Below are 20,749 nucleotides of genomic sequence, written 5' to 3'. Positions count from 1 at the left end.
GAGTGTAGTCGATGTCACTCAACTGTGCATGTAGAAATTTTTGAAATGGTGTATCTTTGGCTATGTATATTTTCACCAAAAAAAAAAAAGGTCAAGAAGGGAGAGGGTTGACATGTCATGCGGTTGTTAATCAATGTCATAAAACAATATGTGTACTACTGTTTAATGAGAAACTATTTGTTCTGTAAACCTTCACCTGAAGTACAATAAAATAAAAAAAAGAAAAAAAATTGTCAACCTCATTAGCTACCAGAGAAATACAGCAATGAATTTCATTGCTCACATGTTAGTTTGCAAAAGTTAACATATTTGATCACACCAAGTATTTGACAATGCTGTGGAGCAACATGCACCAGTTGTAAATTCCTAGTTAGAATGTAAGTATTGAGAATTTGATATTCTGTAGTAAAGTAAAGCTGTACATACCCTGCCAAAGAACACTGTCAGATCTGGTCATATTTACCAGTGAAACTCTTGTCATGTGCACTGGGACGTGTGTTCAAGAATCTTCATAGCAGCATTCTTCTAATAGCCAAAATCCTGGAACAACCCAAAAGTCTATCAAGGATAATGGACATCAAGGAGAATGGAGAATGTAATCAGGGCAGTGATGGGCGGTAGGGGTCAGACCTGGATGGAACACAGGTGGCTTCAGTGATATGGCTAATGATCTGCTTTTTAAACAGGGTGGTAGACATGTAGGTTTTCATTTTATTTCTATTCTTTGCAGCATATATGTGCTTATTGCAGTGGTGTGTATTAAATATTCCATAGTTCAAAAAATCACTTAAAAAGGTCTAATTCAGCTTCATCATTTGGGGATACGGAGGGAAAAGAGCCAAAGACTGTTAAACCCCAGTGTGAGAGCATGTCTCTCCCTTATAATGGAAGCCTGGCCCAAGTAGCAACTCAATGAGCATCTGCCCACTGGAGAAAGCAGCTTCTAGAGTTATTGTCTTCAGAACCTGACTATTGGAGCCTAGGTTTATTTTTGTGTTGACTGCTCATTTCACATTGTTTATAAGCTCAGCTCACCTGGGCTCAGAAGGCACAATCCAAGGCCTGGGTATTCCTTGGCTCTAAGACACTTTTCCAGATATGTCAGATCACTTGTGGAATGTTAAAAATTATGGGAAACACTTTATCTGCCTAGAATTGAGAAATCCAAGCTTGCCCTCTATTATCCCCATGAGAACCTACCACTGGGGTATTTTCTCTGGACTCTGCTCAGAAGGCTGAGAACATTTCTCCCAAGCGCATAGACAGTGGAGTCAGAGTGCCTCTGATACCCCAGGGTCAACTCCTCTGCAGGGAACCTGTATGGCCTCTGGTAAATGTCCAGACTCAGCAAGAGGGCAGCCATCTACCCAATCTCTGGCCTCCCTTGCCTGAACCTCAAGCAGCTAGGGAAGGATACCCATGCACATGTACACTCCTACTGGCACTGACTGCATTCCCTGTTTGGAAATTACTCCTTGGGAGAAGGGTTCATGACAGAAGTCCCTGGTCATCTTCATGGTGAGGAGGTTCCTTGAGATTGTGAAGAGTTTCTTCTTTGGCCAAAAAAGGTTTACCAGAAAGAAAAATATATGATAGAGCAATATTAAAATTCTCTTCCCGTGGCACCTCAATCTATTTATTTATTTTTTTTACTTCTACCCCAAGTCTCCCAATTCTCTGCCCATCCCCCCACACACACAAACACACATACACACACACCCTATTGACATAGGTATAAATAACTCACCCTAAAAAGATATTGAGTGTGAAATATAAATAATAAATATAGGGATCTGATGCACTGAACACTAATGACTACAGAGCAGAAGAGTTGCAGGATGGCATCAAGGACATCACACATGAAGAAAGCAAGAGGTCATTAAAAAGACTGGAAAAAAAGAAAAGACCAAAAGGATGTCAGAAGAGACTCTGAAACTTGCTCTTGAAAGTAGAGTAGCTAAAGTGAATGGAAGCAATGATGAAGTAAAAGAGCTGAACAGAAGATTTCAAAGAGCAGCTCAAGAAGACAAAATATTATTATGAAATGGGCAAAGACTTGGAGTTACAAAACCAACAAAGAACAATCTTGGAATTTCTCAAGCTGAAAGAACTAAAGAGAAAATTCAAGCCTAGAGGTGTAATACTGAAGAAGTCTATGGGGAAAATACTAAATGATACAGGAAGCATCAAAAAAAGATGGAAGGAATGCAGAGTCGCTGTACCAAAAAGAATTGGTCGCTATTCAACCATTTCAGGAGACAGCATTCGATCAAGAACTTATCATACTGAAGGAAGAAGTACAAGCTGCACTGAAGATGCTGGTGAAAAATAAGGCTCCAGAAATTGACAAATACCAATAGAGATGCTTCAACAAATGGATACCATGTTGGAAGCCTTTACTTGTCTATGTCAAGAATTTGGAAGACAGCTACCTGGCGAATTGACTAGAAGAGATCATATTCGTGTCCATTCCGATGAGAGGCGATCCAATAGAATTGGAAATTATCTAACAGTATTATTAATATCACATGCAAGCAAAATTTTGCTGAACATAATTCAAAAATAGCTGCATCCATACATTGACAGGGAACTGCCAGAAATTCAAGCTGAATTCAGAAGAGTATTTGGAATGAGAGATATCACTGCTGATATCAGATGTATTTTGGCTGAAAGCAGAGAATACCAGAAAGAGGTTTATCTGTATTTTATTGACTACACAAAGGCATAACAAATTATGGATAACATTGCAAAGAATAGGAATTCTAGAACACTTAATTGTGCTCATGTGGAACCTGTACACGAATCAAGAGTCAGTCATTCAAACAGAACAAGGGGATATTGCCTGGCTTAAAATCAGAAAATATGTGTGCCAGGGTTGTATCCTTTCACCAAGCTTATTCAATCTGTATGCTGAGTGAATGTAAAGGGGTGGTATAGGACCTCACCTAACTTCAAGATCAACATCAGCCCAAAGCTGATTCCTATGAAGTGGAGGTCACTCTCCAACACTTCTTACAAATTCTGATACCAGTTGTCCCTCCTCCAGCGCTCTCTACTTCTCTACTGGGTTTGATAATTCATTGCAATGGCCACAAAGAACTCGCAGACTATACTCCTGATTATGGGGTTTATTAACGAAATAACAGGTTACAATTCAGGATTAGGATCAACTTGTAAGTAACAGGAACAATTCAGGACACAGTTCTTTGATTAGGATAGATTATCCTCAGCCATGCCCATAGGCAAGCCTCTCTCTCAGCCTCTGCCACTAGGCCCTGATTGGGCCTGGCTTCTATCTTGCTTGGGCAAGTGTTACAGCTCTTTAGCTCTGCGGATAAGTGCCCAGAGGCACCCTACTTCACCAGGAAGCCTCCTGCCCTAAGACGTTCAGCTCTCTCACTCCTCAGGTCAGCAAGCCCACTACAGCCATCTGCCTGTCACTTGCTGCTGCTAGTCTTGTGCCACTGCTGGTCTCATACTGCTGTCGTCTCCAGAAGTCTCTCATCATCTTCAGTGTTACAGCTCTCTGTCTTCTGAGTCTAGGAGGTTCTCACCCAGGGCTTCAAGCTGGTTCTTCCCAGCTCAGTCATGGTCGAGGAAGCGAAACCAGAACAGACCCAAACTGTTGCAATTTGGGTGATCTGGAATGATAACTAGAACAGAAAAATTAAGGGTTGAAGCCTGGAATGGGAGACTCAAAACAGGCATAGTCAGCACTTTCAGGAGCCTGATGTATGAGACTGGATTATCTGCAGGACTGTGGAGAGTGAGAAACATTCAAAGTGGCATGGTCGGCTGCCACCTTTGAACAGGGCACTGCTGTGTCTGACTCTGCTCAAAATCCTACAGGCAAGAGATTTGGTTGTTATGTAACACATATGCTGCCCTTGTTTTCTAAGAGGGAAATTAAGTTTCTAGCAGGGCTAGTAATTTTTTCCATTCCAGTTATGATTCCGGTTCACCCAAATTTTAAAAATTAGGGTCTGTTCCAGTTTTGCTTCCTTGGCCATGACTAAACTGAGAAAAACCAGTTTGAAGCCTTGTTCTCAGCACAGGGAATCTGGGTCCAAAGGACAAGGTCTTCTCCTGGCTCTTCTTCTTGGTGATAGTGAGGTCCCCACTCAAACTCTGGGATTGGCTCTTTTTAAGTTCAGTGGGATGGCAAAACTGACTAATCCACTTGATGGACCACTAGCACCTTACCTGCATATCCCAGCCAATCCCAGCAAGAATTTTACATGCCTTATTTCTATAGTCCCAGACAATCATTCTGTGGGAGTTACAAAACCATGGCTAGAAGGGCCATACAAAGTCAATTTACTGCACCGCAACAAATAATCCAAGAAGCTGGACTATATGAAGAAGAATGAGGCATCAGGATTGGAGGAAGACTCAGTAACAACCTGCAATATGAAGATGACACAACCTTGCTTGAAGAAAGTGAAGAGGACTTTAAGCACTTACTGGTGAAGATCAAAGACCACAGCCTTCAGTATGGATTACACCTTAACATAAAGAAAACAAAAATCCTCATCTGGACCAACAAGCAACACCATGATAAACTGAGAAAATAGTGAAATTGTCAAGGATTTCATTTTACTTAGATCAACAATCAATGCCCATGGAAGTGGCAGTCAAGAAATCAAATGACCCATTGCATTGAACAAATCTGCTGCAAAATACCTCCTTAAAATCTTAAAAATCAAAGATGTCATTTTAAGGACTAAAGTGTGCTTGACCTAAACTGTGGTCTTTTCAATCACCTCATATGCATATAAAAACTGGACAGCAAAAAAGGAAAATCAAAGAAGAATTGACACTTTTGAATTGTGGTGTTGGCAAAGAATATTGAATATATTATGGATTGTCAGAAGAACAAACAAATCTGTCTTGGAAGAGGTACATCCAGAATGCTCCTTAGAAGGAAGGATGGCAAGACTTCATCTAGCTTAATTTGGACATTATCAGGAGGGATCTATCCCTGGAGAAGGATATCATGCTTGATAGAGGGTCAGTGTAAAAGAAGAAGACTCTCAAGGAGATGGATTGACACAGGGGCTGAAACAATGACCTCCAACATACCTACTATTGTGAGGATGGCACAGGCTCAAGCTCTGTTTCATTCTCTTATACAAAGGGTCACTATGAGTCGGAACTCACTCTACAGCACCTAACAAAAACAACATAGGGGTTATACCTCAGGGAAATAGTCTTTTCTATCCACAGAAATTGTCACTAGCCCTCAGCTCCCTACGGCCACCAAATAAAACAAAAAGAACCAAAGCAAGAAAACAAACAAAAGACATGGTAAGGATTTGGCTCTTCCGAGCTTACATCTTTAAAATATCTAAATCTGTTTGCAATAGGGACAGAACCGGGATCTTCAGACACCTCAGGAATTTCACTCCCTGTCTGGCAGTTCTGGGAGTTAGAGAGCCCTTTGCTGCTAAACTCACACCTGCCATCTGGTAATGTTTACCAGTCTGTCCTTGTTTTACCTCCTGGAGTGGCACAGAGCCCATCCACACCTTTTTGTGTGTGACATCTCTTCAGAACTCCCACTAATAGTTTCTTTTCTGAGCAAAATATCTTCTGTTTCTTTGGCCATTCTTCATGTGAAATCTTTCTTAGATTGCTCACCAGCTTATTTTTGCCAACATGTCTCTTAAAAGTGCTAACTTCCCTTCCCCTGGCTTTTGATACTGCCTGAACAGGAGAAATCCACTTGGACATTGACTTTGCATGGAGAGGATTATGTTTCATCCTAAAATGTTCTGTCACTTTAGCAGCTGCAGAGTGGCTTACATTAAGCTTGTGCTCTGTTCAAGTCCAAAAATATTTTCCACACTATTTCATCTGTTCTGTATTGTACAATTGATTTTAGACTTTAAAAAATGCAGGATGAATATTAATCCCTGTTAGACATCATCTTTCTGACTTGAACTTCTTTTCCTAGTGTAAGAAAATCATTACAAGCTTTGAATCTGTCTTTGATTATATTTCTGTCCTTCCCAACACTGAGGACACTTTTTAGAAAAGGTGCACCTTGAAATACTAAAAGTAAAATGCAGCCCCCAAACCACCCTACAGGCTGTTGTTGGTGCTATAGAGTTGGTTCTGAAAAAAACATTGCTCCTGTGCCATCCTCACAATCATTGCTATGTTTGAGCCTACTGTTGCAGCCACTGTGTCAGTCCATCTTGTTGAGGGTCTTCCTCTTTTTTGCTACCCTCTGCTTTAACAAGCATGATGTCCTTTTCCAGGGACTGGTCCCCTCTGATAACATGTCCAAAGTGCATGAGATGAAGTCTCACCATCCTCACTTCTAAGGAGTATTCTGGCTGTACTTCTTCCAAGACAGATTTGTTTGTTCTTCTGGCAGTCCATGGTATATTCAATAATCTTCACCAACACCGTAATTCAAAGGCATCAATTCTTCTTCAGGCTTTCTTATTCACTATCCAGCTTTCTCACGCATATGAGGCATTGAAAATACCATGGCTTGAATCAGGAGCACCTTAGTCCTCAAAGTGACATCTTTGCTTTTTAAGGCTTTAAAGAGGTCTTTTGCAGCAGATTTGCCCAACGTAATACGTCATTGATTTCTTGACTGCTGCTTCATAGCATTTACAGGCTAAATATCATTATATAGTTGTGGAAACAAAAGCAAAGTAATAACAAAAGTTATCCACAAAAAAACGCCATTTATGCCCTCCTTTCCTTCATTCCACTAAAGTTAGGCCTGTGCTGGATGAACATGGAACACTGTACAGGGATGCAGACAGTAGCACGCAGGGATGTTATGGCTCCAGAGAGTCCTCTCCAGACTTTCTAGAAGAACCTAGTCAGAAACAGACACTGACTGTGCATGTTTCCATCCCTTTGACATCAACTGCTCCTTTACGTGGATGGAACACCTGTGGTTCTCTTCCTGAGCACACTTTTTTTTATAAACATATATTTGGCCTATTCAAGGGACAGCTGGGAGTGCTAGGGGAGGTACTGCCTTTCCTCAAGCAATGAGCTCTGGAGCTGATGGATGCACACCTGGCCTCTCACTACTCAGTCAAACAGCCCATGTCCTACACCATCTTCCCTAATCGGACTGAGCCCAGGTAACCACAGCCATGACTGACTTGATGACATTGCCTTTACTTCCCTCTTTCCCTGCTCCCATACCAGTGCTTCCAGGGATCACCTCTTATAATTAATAAAATTGTGTCTTCCAAAAAGACATATTAAAGTCCTAACCCCTGTACCTGTGAATGTGACTCTTTGTGGAAATAAAATTTTTCTCTTCTATCAGTTAACAAGATCATACTGGAGTAGGGTGGGTACTAATCCCTTCTGAGTGACATAAACGTGGAGAACAGAAAAAAGAGTTACATAGGGAGAAGACAGACATAATGTTAAGATGCATTTACAAGCCAAGGAACCCCACCAAGAAGTGCCTGGGGCTACCAGAGCTGGAGGAGATAAGAAAGGATCCTTCTCTAGAAAATGCAGGGAGAAAACATGGTCCTGCCAAAACCCTGAATTTGGACTTACAGCCTCCAGAACTTCGAAAAAGTTAACTTCTGTTCTTTAAAGGTACCCACTTGATAGTATTTTGTTATGGTAGTCCTAGGAAAATAAGACACTGACCAAATAAGCTACTTACCCCAAAATCCTTGTTTTAGGGACTGCTTCTGGGAAAACCCAGACTAAGACATATATCTTCTAAATTAAGATCCAGATTCCTAAGTGAATATAGACATAAAAGGAGTGATGCCTTTGAATGTCAGAACACCCCAAAAAGATGGACTTCTGAATTCCAACAGCTAGAATGATATTTTAGATAATTTTCACAGATAAATCTCTACTTTTGAGTCGTTGCATTTGGTTTAATTTAGTGGAAAATTTGAGTTACAGAATGTATGTCTCAGAAAATGCAGCTTCATTGCTCTGGAGTATATGCAGTTACCAGGACTTCATTAATTATATGGCAACCCACTGTAGTAATATTCCAAGGGCACGTTCACAAGAGAATTAATCTATAAATGGTAAATTATTTGTAAATGATGCATCCCTAATGTCTGGAAGATGGCTGTTCTCTGATGTCACTTATGACTTAAATTATTCGACAAACTCTGTCGCTTAGATAAATCCAATTCAGTCCCCCTCTAATATATCAAAATTTAAGTTGTGATATCTAAATTATGGATGCTTTTTTCATAGTGTTTGAATCAGAGCCAATTTATCAATATTGAATTTCAGTAACGTTCAGTTTTTTCTGTTAGGATTGTGTTTATCATTCATAATGAAGTGGAAATCCACAGATACTATAGGATTCAGGCCTGGGTTTTAGTTGCTTGGTGTGGTGGTGTTGCCTACATGATGCAGGGTTCCTTACAGCACCACATGGACAGAAGTAAACTGTGTGCTTTCTAGTGGTGGCAAAAAACTTAATTGCAAAGCTGAATATATCTGTGATCCTATAGGGCTATAATCCTTTTATCAGTAGGTCTCTCCTTCAACATCCTTGCTCCTGAACCTAAGCTGATTTGGTAGGGGCAGATCTAAGCACAGATTCCTTTTGATAGTCTACAGATCTACAAACCTTGACTCCACCCCCTCTCTTAAACAGTTTAATTTTTTTGGAAGTTCTTTGATGGAGGTCGACTACTTTGATATCATCCTCATCACCCAAGCCTCTTGAATTTTGAGTTAAACATTTGCAGTTCTGGAGTTCCTCAGAATATCTTCAGGTTCAATAATTCACTGGAAAGAACTCAGAAAAGCTGTTGTACTCATAGGTATAGATTACTACAGTAAAAGGATATAGATTAAAATCAGCAATGGATAACTATATATAGGTCAGGGTCCAGGAGAGTTTCAGGTATGGAATTTCAAAGTTGTCTTCTCCTAAAGGAGTCGTTTAGACAGTGCTTACTTCTCCCAGAAGTGATTTATGGCAATGCACATGGAGTACTGCCAACAGGGAAGCTCACCCAATCATTGGTGTCCAGAGTTTATAGTGGGGGTCACTCACAGAGATATGGCTCACCATCTATGTGGCTGACCAGAGTCTCTAGCCCCTTCAGAAGTCAAGCTCATACTGTGTGGCCCAAGGCCAAACCCTAAATCATATTGTTAGCATTGATGGTATGGCCCAATGCCTCCAAGTAAACAAAAACATTCTTATCAGGCAAGGCATTCCAAGGGCTTAGAGGTTAACTTCCAGGACTGGGGACAAAGGCCACAACTTTCCTTGGACAAGGCTAATCATTTACTACACACATTAAACTAAAATATCCTGCTGAGAGATTTAAGACCCTTGGACTTCTAGCTTTTGTTTTAACTTAAACCAGGTCACATTAAGGGAAATGAAGATGAAAAATAATAGGCAAAGAGCATGAAGTCAGCAAGATGGCACAGAAGGCAACTTCAAGCTCCCACATCCCCAGAGAAACATTAAAAAACAAGCAGAAAAAAATCAACTTTTTCAGAACTCTGGAAAACAATCAAAGGTTTACAGCAACAAAGAGAATGCTGAATCAAGAAAAAGGCAACTTAAAAACGTTCCTGGCATTCAAGGAAATATCTGTCAAAGCACTAAATGAACATAAGCTAAAGGAACAGAGACTTACAGTGATCACACACAACAAAGAATACAGTCTTTGGAATAATAATTTGGGGAAAGTCACTAAACAAATGAACTGACTGCTATAGCCTTCGACAATTAGAAAACAAAAAATAAGCCCTGGGAAAAATAGGAGAATCTGATTTCTGGAGTTCACATTTTAATATTCAAATATCCAGTTTACAACAACAACAACAAAAAGTCACAAAACACACAATGAAAGAGGAAAATGAGGCTTATTCAAAGAGCAAAATGAAGCTATAGAAACCATCCCTGAGGAAGCCCAGACATTGGACTAACTAGATAAAGACTTTAAAACAACTATCTAAAATATAGTTAAAGAACGAAAGGAAAACAATGTATAAACAAAATGAGAATATTAATCAAGAGATAGAAATTATAAATAAAAGCCAAACATAAATTTTGAAGCTGAAAAGTAGAGTAACTGAAATGAAAAATTCATTAGAGGGATTCAACACTGATTTGAGCAGGCAGGAGAAATAATCAGTGAATATGAAGAGAGGACAATTGAAACTACTCAGTCTGAGGAGCACAAAGGAAAAAACATAAAGAAAAGTGAACTGAGCCTAAAGGATGTGTGGAATACCATCAAATGGACAGACATATGCATTACGGAAATTTCAGAAGGAGAAGAGAGATATAAAGGCGCAGAAAGAATATTTGAAGATATAATGGCTGAAAACTTCCCAAATTTGATGAGTGTCTTAGGCTGGGTTCTCTAGAGAAGCAAAATCAGTAAAGTGTATAAATATATATAGAGAGAGAGATTATATCAAGAAAACAGCTCATGCAATTGTAGAGGCTAGAATGTCCCAAGTCCATGGATCAGGGTAGAGACCTCTCCCAAGTCACACAGCCACAGAATCTGGCAAGCCCAAGATCCGAAGGTTGGAGAGCAGGGCTCCCACTCACAGGCTGTGCAGATCGACGAATTGCAGGATCGGCAGATAAACTGACAGCTCAAGTCCCAAGAACGGGAGATGAGACGACAGGAAGCAGCTGCAGGATCCAGAGAAAGCAAAAAGCCAGAACGTCTGCTTATATACAGATGCGGGCCACACCCCCAAGGAGACTCCCTTTCATCTGATTGGCTACTCACAGTATATTCAATCATGGGAGTGATTACATTAAAACACGGAGAATCATGGCCCAGCCAAGGTGACACACAATCTTAACCATCACAATGAGACATGAATTTACACATCCCGGAAACTCAATAAACTCCAATTAGAATAAACCCAAAGAAATCCACACCAAAACACATTATAATCTGGCTACTGAAATAAAAAGACATGATAAAATATGAAGCGAAAAAAAGCAAAACGATAACTTGCATAGATATTATAACACTTATTTAATAAATGTATTTTCATTATATTATAAACTAGTTATTTATGTGTGTATTTATATATTTATTGAGCAAATGCTATGTTCCAGGCATTAGGTTTGATGTTCTACAAATTTTTTAATATATATAAATATTTAGAGAGCATCTGTTGCTCAAATAGGTTTATACATATTGTGATGGTTAAAATTGTGTGTCAGCTTGGCTGGGTCATGATTCCCAGAGTTTTGGAAGTCATATAATGTTATGATCACTTCCCTGTTGAGATTTGATACATGATCACCTCATGATGGGATCTACTGTGAGCAGCCAATCAGTTAAAAGGGAGTTTCCTTGGGTGTGTGACTGCATCGAGTGTGGGCAGACGTTCAGGCAGGGCTCGAGAAGCTTTTGCTCATTCTGGATCCTGCAGCTGCCTCCTGTTCATCTGGCCTCTGGTTCTTGGGACTTGAGCTAGCAGCTTACCTGTGGTCTTGCCTGCCAGTCCTGGGATTCTTCGATCCTCACAGCCTGTAAGCTACAGCCCTGCTCTCTGGCCTGCCGATCTTGGGTTTGCCAGCCCCTGAGGCTACCTGAATCAGGAGAAGCCTCTTTCCTGACCCACGAACTTGGGACGTTACAACCTCTACAACGGTGTGAGCCATTTCCTTGATATAAATCTCTCTCTCTCTCTTTATATATATATAGTTATATGCTTTACTGGTTTTGCTTCTTTAGAGAAGAGGAAAGTGCATGAAGATGGTAAGTGAATTGCAGCAAAAATTTTTTGTTATTCTCCTGATTTTTTTGGTTGACTGGGCTCATCTGAACAGTTCTCACTAGGTCTCATGTGGTTGCAGTCAGAAATCACCTGAAGGCTCCACCAGGCTGGACATCCAAGGTGGTGCACCCACACCTTGTTCTGGGACAACGTGGCAGCTGGGAGCTCATCTGGGGCTATCAACTGGAGTACCTGTACATGACTTCTCCATGTGGCTGGAGCTTTCCACAGCATGGTGGCTGGGCTTCAAGAGAGAGTGTACAAGGGGCAGGCATTCCAAGAGACCTAAATGAAAGCTACAAGGCTTCTCATGATTTGGACTCAGAAATAGATGGTGTTCCATTTTCCACATTCTATTGATCAGGAGCAAGTCACATCTCCAGCTCAGATTCCAGAGGGAGGACTTACTCCTCTGGAGTGTAAGTGCATCAAGGGAGGGGCAGCATTGATGGAAGTCCCTTTGGAGGCTGACAGACCCAGCTTGTTTATATCCAGTAACAAAAGAACATTTGGTAATACGGCCCTTGAACTACTGGGTGAAGCCCACCAAGATGTTTACCTCCCTGTGCCCAGTAGACTTATCTGTACTGTAAGGGGACTTGTACTGACTGCTTGCTGGATCGCTTCTGGTTTGGCGTTATAGGGTCTCTTCTGGCCTAGACAGGCTGTTTCTGGCATGTTAGAACAAACCAACAAGCTGTTGTAAAGTTGTCCTGGTGTTGTGAGAATCATTTGACTCCCACATGAACATGTCAGCCCCTGGGGAAATCTGATGGACACAAGTATGTAACCTCCAGGCAGAAGTCTATGGACTGAAAATTCTGCGATAGGAAGTACACCGATTATAAGTAAGTGGCTTGATGAATTTTCAGAAAATGAGCCCAGCTGCATGATCAGCACTCAGACTGATAAACAGAAAATTAGTAGCTCCCAGAGGCCTGACCCATGTCCCCTTCCAGCCACTATTCCCCCAGGGTCAACTCTATTTTGACCTTTCACAGCAAATATTAGTTTTGCCATTTTTTTCTACTTTATACAAATGAAATCAAGTAATATGTTTCCTTTTGTGTCTGGCTTCTTGCACTCTACATTATTTTTGTAAGATTAATCCATATTGTTGTGTGGAGTTGTAGGTTCTCATTATCATTGCTGTAAGTGTTCTGTTGTGTGAATTCACCACAATTTATCTATCCATTCTACTGAGGATGGACACTTGCGTTTCCAGTCTGGGGCTATTTTGAGTGGCACTGCTCTGAACATTAAACTGAATACATAAGCCCTCATTACTATTGAGTGTATATCTCAGGGTCATATGATTAGCTTTAGTAGATGCTTTCAAACAGACTTCAAAAGTGGCTGCACCAAATTACATCCCCATAGTGACTCCCTACACTCCTTTCTCTTCTCCCTCAGCCACTAGCCTTAAGTAGCAGGTCTCAATTTTCTCATTAGTGAAAGAGTCAAAAACAGATTGAACTGACAGCCTGCTGTGACAGACAATATCTGTCAAGGGACAACTGCAGCTAGTGTGGGGCAAGCAGATGATAAATGCCCCACTATTTGTCTGCTGACCTACTAAACAATTAGAGATCCAGGTCTTTCTCAAAACTGAAGTGATTACATCCGTGTAATTCTTTGGTGGCTCAGTGGTAAAATTCTCACCTGCCATGTGGGAGATCCAGGTTTGATTCCTTGCCAATGCACATCATGTGCAACTACCACCCATCTGTTAAAGGAGGCTTGCAAGTTACTATGATGCTGAACAGGTTTAAGTGGAACTTCCAGCCTAGGAAGAAAGGTCTGGTGCTCTACTTCTGAAAATCAGCCAATGATTGAAAACCTCATGGATCACAACAGTCTGATCCACACCGATCATGGGGATGGCACAGGACTGGGCAGCGTTTTTTTCCATTATACATGGAGTTGCCATGAGTCAGGGACCAACTCAACAGAAGCTAACAACAATCCTTGATATACTTTCCTTCTTCTTCCTTAACTTAAATGAATCCTTAAAATTCTTTGTCGAAGGTATACCAATTCCATTTGCAGCTTTGCAAATAATGAAAAGATACCAATCTCGGGTGTTTTGGTCTGTCAGGCTGTAATTGCCTTAGCTATCTAATTTATTGCCACATAAAAGCTTTTAAAAAAATGTTTTAATTAAAACTCTTCCTGAGTTTTAATACAATACATTTGCTAAGATTACCTAGCCCCAGGACACATAGGGAAGTATGAATATAAATTAAAAGAAATGAGATGGAAAAGAAGAAAATCCAGAATTCTATACAAAATTGAATTGCTTCCTCTAAAGTAAATTCTAAATTGGAAATACATAGTCAGTACTAAAGAAATAGATGAAGATTTTAGTGGGACAGCTTGAAATTACCACATCCATTTTCTTTTTTGATGTTGAACTTATTTCATCTTTCAGTTGACTTCTAAAATAATTTAGACTGATTGAAAGGAAGCACAAATCTTCTTCAATAACCTTTTTCTTTCAGATGTTTCAGAAGCAGCAGCTTAAAGGATTCTTTGCCAGAAGCTATAAACATTATAGATTTCTCAGTCGCTGCAAAAAACAAATAATATTTTTCCATTTGAAATTTGGAAGTATTTACGTTTAGATAAAAGGGATTTTCATGGGAATGACAAGGATTTTCATGGAAATGAACATTTTAATCCAAGAAAAGTTAGTGGAGTTGGTTTCCCTCTCCCACTAGCTGTGCATTCACTTTCCTTCTGTCTTTAATGGTAGTGGGTGTGGGGTTCTGGTTAACTGGCTTCACTGATTAATTACACACTGTAAATGAAACTATATTAAACACCCTTCATACTAAAACTTAGCTGAAGAAATTTAATTATTTCTTGATAATCCAGAAATATTCATAATTATGACAAACAATTATGCAAATGGTTTCCAAAATGTTTGGTTGTTTGAACTGATGACTCTGGCTCTGGATGAGTTGCTTCTGGTTGATGGATCATTGAAAAACTATAGATAATATATTGTCCCAATTTTGATCTCCTAAAAGGTTATGCATTATTTATAGTTTGTCTCTAATTATATGTCAGTTAAGATTCATGTCTTTTCCTTTAATTTTCATAGTAATTATCAGTGAAATGCTTGATACATATCTAGGGCAAGGCATATGTCATGAATTGAATTGTGTCCCCCAAAAATACATGTACAAATTTGATTAGGTCATGATTCCCAGTATTGTGTGATTGTCCACCATTATGTCATCTGATGTGATTTTCCTATGTGTTGTAAATCCTACCTCTTTGATGTTAATGAGTTGGGGTAGGTGGCAGTTATGTTAATGAGGCAGGATTCAATCTACAAGATTAGATTGTGCCTTGAGCCAATCTCTTTTGAGATATAAAAGAGAGAAGCGAGCAGAGAGACAGGGGAATCTCATACCACCAAGAAAGCAGCCCTGGGAGCAGAGCACCTCCTTTGGACTTGGGGTTCCTGTGCAGAGAAGCTCCTAGTCCAGGGGAAGATTGATGACAAGGACCTTCCTCCAGAGCCAACAGAGAAAGCCTTCCCCTGGACCCGATGCCCGGAATTTGGACTTCTGGCCTACTAGACTGTGAAAAAATAAACTTCTGTTTGCTAAAGGCATCCACTTGTGGTATTTCTGTTACAGCAGCACTAGATGACTAAGACAGCATAATATGATTTACTCTAGCAAGAAAAAGGCAGAAGAAGCAAATGAAATCTTTTTAGTAACCTGTACCATGGAAGTCTAATTCCTTCCTGTGTCTGTCACAGAGACTGGAGCATTTTTGATCCTGACATTGTTATCAAACCCACCACATCCCCAACCTGTCCAGGTCAATGATGATTCATTTGTCATATCTTTCTATTTCTTATGTATTGATTAGAGTCCATCTCTGTCTTTGTCTTCATCTCCTCAGCCCATACTTCAAAGAAAAAGTGCCTTTGCACATGTTTATTATCAGTTAGTTTGTCATACTGTGGTAGCTTGTGTGTTGTGATGCTGGAAGCTGTGCCACTGGTATTTCAAATAGCAGCAGGGTCACCCATGGGGAACAGATATCAGTGGCACTTCCAGACTAAGACAGACTAGGATGAAAAGCCTGACAATCTACTTCTGAAAATTAGCCAATGAAAACTTTATGGATCACAACAGTATGTTATCTGACTCCCTTACTTTGGACATGTTATCAGAAAGGATCAATCGCTGGATGAAGATATCATGTTTGGTGAAATAGAGGGCCAGGGAGGGCAAGAGAGACACTCAGTGACATGGATTGGCAACAATAGCCACAAAATGAATTCAAACATACCAGCAATCATGAGAATGATGCATGACTGGTTAACGTTTCATTCTATTGTACCTGAGGTCACCATGAGTCAGAGTCGACTCTACGGCAACTATCTATCACAAAGCTGCTCCTATTCAGATTCCAGCTCCACCACTGAGAACTGTGTGGCTTGGGACAAGTCATTTCGCTGTCCATTCATTTCTACCTTAAAGGGCTGTTGTGGGTATTAAATGTGCTGATAACTAAAGAGCCCTTAAAAATATCAGTATTATCTTTCATCCATGTTAACGAGTGTCTTAAGATTGGCTTCTCAAGATGTGGACACTGAGACAAGATGTAAGAGCAGGTAGTTTATTTGGAAGGTGATCCCAGGAAGCACTGGTGAGGGAGTAGGCAAGAGAGACAGGGAGGGGAAGGAGGTCAGTACAGAGCGTGCTAATGAGCAGGTTACACCTATGGGCAGCTGAGGCTCTGTCTTAATGGGGACTGCCTCAGACTGTCCCATCTGAGGTTTGAGAAGCTGGGTTTTTGTTCATCAACTCCTGTCCTACACTAATCGAGGGCTGCTCCCAATAGCACTAACTCCTTGGCACATCCAGCCTGACCCAGACCTGTGGCCTGAGCACAACTGAGCAAGCCCTCAGGCAGAGTCCTAGTGCCTGCAGCAGGAAGCAGTGAGTGTGCACGGGAAGGTGAATGTCTAGGGTAGTGGTCTTCAGTATGAGCATGCATGAGAATCATATGGAGGACTTATTAACCTACAGACTTGCTCGGCCTCTCCTCAGAGGTTCTGATCCAGTAGGTCTGGGCTATGGCCTAGAATTTGCATTTCCAGCAAGGTCCAAGGACTGCATTTTGAGAACCACCAGCCTAATAGATAAAGGTAAGCCTTCAATGGTGTCTTCTGAAAGAGCTTGCTAGTACCATCTTCAAAGCCATCAGTTTGTGGTTGTGGGTAGTGGATGGGACTCAAGGAGGAGAGCAAGAGGGAAGTGGAGAGTGAGCTGATGGAGCACCTCTTTTCTCTCTGCTCTTAGAGAATATAAATTATTGGCCTAGCAGATGAGCACAAGTCTCCATTTCTGAGAGTCATCTTCATTTATAATGGAGAACATAACCCAGTGTTTGAAAATAATGATGCACATGGTGGCCAAAGTGGTTCTTAGTCTTCTCCTACAGTCACATGCATGAGAAGCAAGGATCCCAGGTGGGACACGCTCCCATGGGTGTGCCTAGATTTTGAGAAAAGTCTCTCAAATTTTGTGAACCACTATAATCATTGTAGTCACCATTTTATTCATGGTAAAAGTACAAGAACATCTCAATAAGTGCCTCAGCAGGAAAAGAAATTAGTGTTTATTTGCAATTCTGTCAATTCCACTCTTTCCTACCCATTCAAGCAAGCCTAGAGGAAGGTTCAGGTCTGAGACATCAGGCAGACTCCACGACTGTTGTGATGCCTGTGTAAAAAGTCCCTGTGCTAGGCCCACAGCTGTTGTTGTTGTTGTTAGGTGCCATCAACTTGGTTCCCACTCACAGTGACCCTATATACAACAGAACAAAACACCACCTGGTCCTGTGCCATCCTCACAGTCATTGTTATGTTTTAGCCAATTGTTGCAGCCACTGTGTCAATCCATCTTGTTGAGGGTCTTCCTCTTTTTGGCTAACTCTCTACTTTACCAAGCAAGATATCCTCCAGAGACTGGACCCTCCTGATAATACTGCCAAAGTACGTGAGACAAGGCCTCACCATCCTCATTTCAAAGGAGCACTCTGGCTGTACTTCTTCCAAGACAGATTTGTTAATACTTCTGGCAGTCCATGGTATATTTAATATTCTTCACCAGCACCATAATTCAAAGGCATCAATTCTTCCTTGCTCTTTCTTATTTATTGTCTAGCTTTCACATGCATTTGAGTCAATTGAAAATACCATGGTGTCTTAAGCTGGGTTCTCTAGAGAAGCAAAACCAGTAAAGCATATAAATATATATATAGAGAGATTTATATCAAAGAAATAGCTCACACAATTGTAGAGTCTGGAACATCCCAAGTCCGTGGATTAGGATAGAGGTGTCTCCAGATTCACGTAGCCACAGGGGCTGGTGAACCCAAGATCAGCAGGTCGGAGAGCAGGGCTCTTGCTCACAGGCTGTGGAGATTGATGAATCCCAAGACTGGCAAATAAGCTGCTAGCTCAAGTCCCAAGAACTTGAGGTCAGACAAACAGGAGGCAGCTGCAGGATCCAGAGCAGGCAAAATCCAGAATGACCACTTATATTCCAGTGCAGACCACACACCCAAGGAAACTCTGTTTCAACTGATTGGCTACTTACAGCAGATTCATTCCATCATGGGGGTGATCACATACAAACTCTGAGAATCATGGCCCAGTCAAGTTGACACACAATCTTAACCATCACACATGGCTTGGTTCAGGCGAACCTTGGTCCTCAAAGTGACATCTTTGCTTTTTAACACTTTTAAGAGGTATTTTTCAGCAAATCTGCCCAATGCAATACATCATTTGATTTCTTTTTTTTTTCTTTTTTTAATTGTATTTGAGATGAAGGTTTACAGAGTAAATTAATTTCTTATTAAACAATTAATACACATATTGTTTTGTGACAGTGGTTGTCACCCACAAGATGTATCAACCATCTCCCCTTCTTGTCCTTGGGTTCCCCATTACCAGCTTTCCTGTCCGTTCCTCCGTTTTCTTTCGTGATCCTGGGCTGCTGTGTCCATTTAGTCTAGTTTATTTTATAGTCCTGTCTAATCTTTGGCTGAAGGGTGAATCTCAGGAGTGACTTCACTACTGAGTTAAAAAGGGAGTCCATGGGCCATACTCTCCGGGTTTCTCCAGCCTCTGTCAGACCAGTAAGTCTGTTTGTTTTTTTTTGTGTGTGAGAGTTAGAATTTTGTTCTACATTTTTCTCCAGCTCTGTCTGAGACCTTCTATTGTGATCCTTGTCAGAGCAGTTGGCACTGGTAACTGGGCACCATCCAGTTGTGCTGAACTCAGTCTAGTGGAGGGCTGTGGTGGTTGTGGTCCATTAGTCCTTTGGACTAAGCTTTCCCTTGTGTCTTTGGTTTTCTTCATTCTCCCTTGCTCCAGATGGGATGAGACCAGTAAAGTATCTTAAATGGCCACTTGCAAACTTTTAAGACACCAGACACTACTCACCAAAGTAGGTTGTAGAACCTTTTCTTTATAAACTGTGTTATGCCAATTGAGCTAGATGTTTCCCGAGGCCATGGTCCCCACAGCCCCTCAGCCCAGTAATTTAGTCCCTCAGGGAGTTTGGATATGTCTATGGAGCTTCCATGACCTTACCTTGGTCAAGTTGTGCTGGCTTCCCCAGTATTGTGTACTGTCTTACCCTTCACCATAGTCACCATTTATCTATTGTCTAGTTAGTGGTTTTCCCTCTCCATCCCTCCCCTCCCATGTAACCATCAAAGATTGTTTCTTTTTGGGTGTAACCTTTTTCATGAGTTTTTATAATAGTGGTCTCATACAATATTTGTCCTTTTGTGATTCACTTATTTCATTCAGCATAATGCCTTCCATATCCATTCGTGTTGTGAGATGTTTCGAGGAGACATCATTGTTCTTTATTGTTGCATAGTATTCCATTATGTGTATATACCATAGTTTGTTTATCCATTCATCTATTGATGGGCACTTAGGTTGCTTGCAGCTTTTTGCTATTGTAAACTATGCTGCAATGAACACGGGTGTGCATATGTCTATTCATATGATGGATCTTATTTCTCTAGGATATGTTCCTAGGAGTGGGATTGCTGAATCATATGGTATTACTATTTCTAGTTTTTAAGAAAGTGCCATGTTGTTTTCCAAAATGGTTGTACCCTTTTGTATTCCTGCCAGCATTGCATAAGAGTTCCAGTCTCCTCACAGCCTCTCCAACATTCATTATTTTCTTTTTTTTTTTTGATTCATGCCTGTAATGTCAGGGTGAGATGGTATCTCATGGTGGTTTTGATTTTCATTTCTCTAATGGCTAATGATTCTGAGCATCTCCTCACGTGTCTGTTAGCAGCCTGAATATCTTCTTTGGTGAAGTGTCTGTTCATATCATTTGCCCATTTTTAAATTGGATTACTTGTCTTTTTGTTGTAGAAGTGTTGAATTTTCCTGTAGATTTTACATATTAGAACTTTGTCAGATTTGTCATAGCCAAATTTTTTTCCCCAGTCTGTAGGTTCTCTTTTCACTGTTTTGTTGAAGTCTTTTGATGAGCATAAGTGTTTAATTTTTAGAAGATCCCAGTTATTTAGCTTATCTTCTGATGTTTGTGTATTGTTTGTTATGGTTTGTATCCTGTTTAAGCTGTGTATTAGGGCCCCTAGCATAGACCCTATTTTTTCTTCTATGATATGTATAGTTTTTGGTTTTGTATTTAAGTTTTGATCCATTTTGAATTAGTTTTTGTGTATGATGTGAGCTATGGGCCCTGTTTCATTTTTTTACAGATGAACATTCAGTTTTGCCAGCGCCATTTGTTAAAAAGACTATCTTTTATCCATTTGATGGACTTTGGGCCTTTGTCAAAGATCAGGTGACTGTAGGTCATAGCTGAGTTCTCAATTCTGTTCCATTGGTCAATGTGTCTGTCATTGTACCAGTTCCAGGCTGTTTGACTACCATAGCTGTATAGTAGGTTCTGAGGTCAGGTAG

Source organism: Trichechus manatus, unplaced genomic scaffold, assembly GCF_000243295.1.
Source record: "Trichechus manatus latirostris isolate Lorelei unplaced genomic scaffold, TriManLat1.0 scaffold00042, whole genome shotgun sequence".
Classification (NCBI taxonomy): Eukaryota; Metazoa; Chordata; class Mammalia; order Sirenia; family Trichechidae; genus Trichechus; species Trichechus manatus.
The sequence above is the reverse complement of the archived record's forward strand: the minus strand, read 5'-3'. Positions refer to the sequence as shown.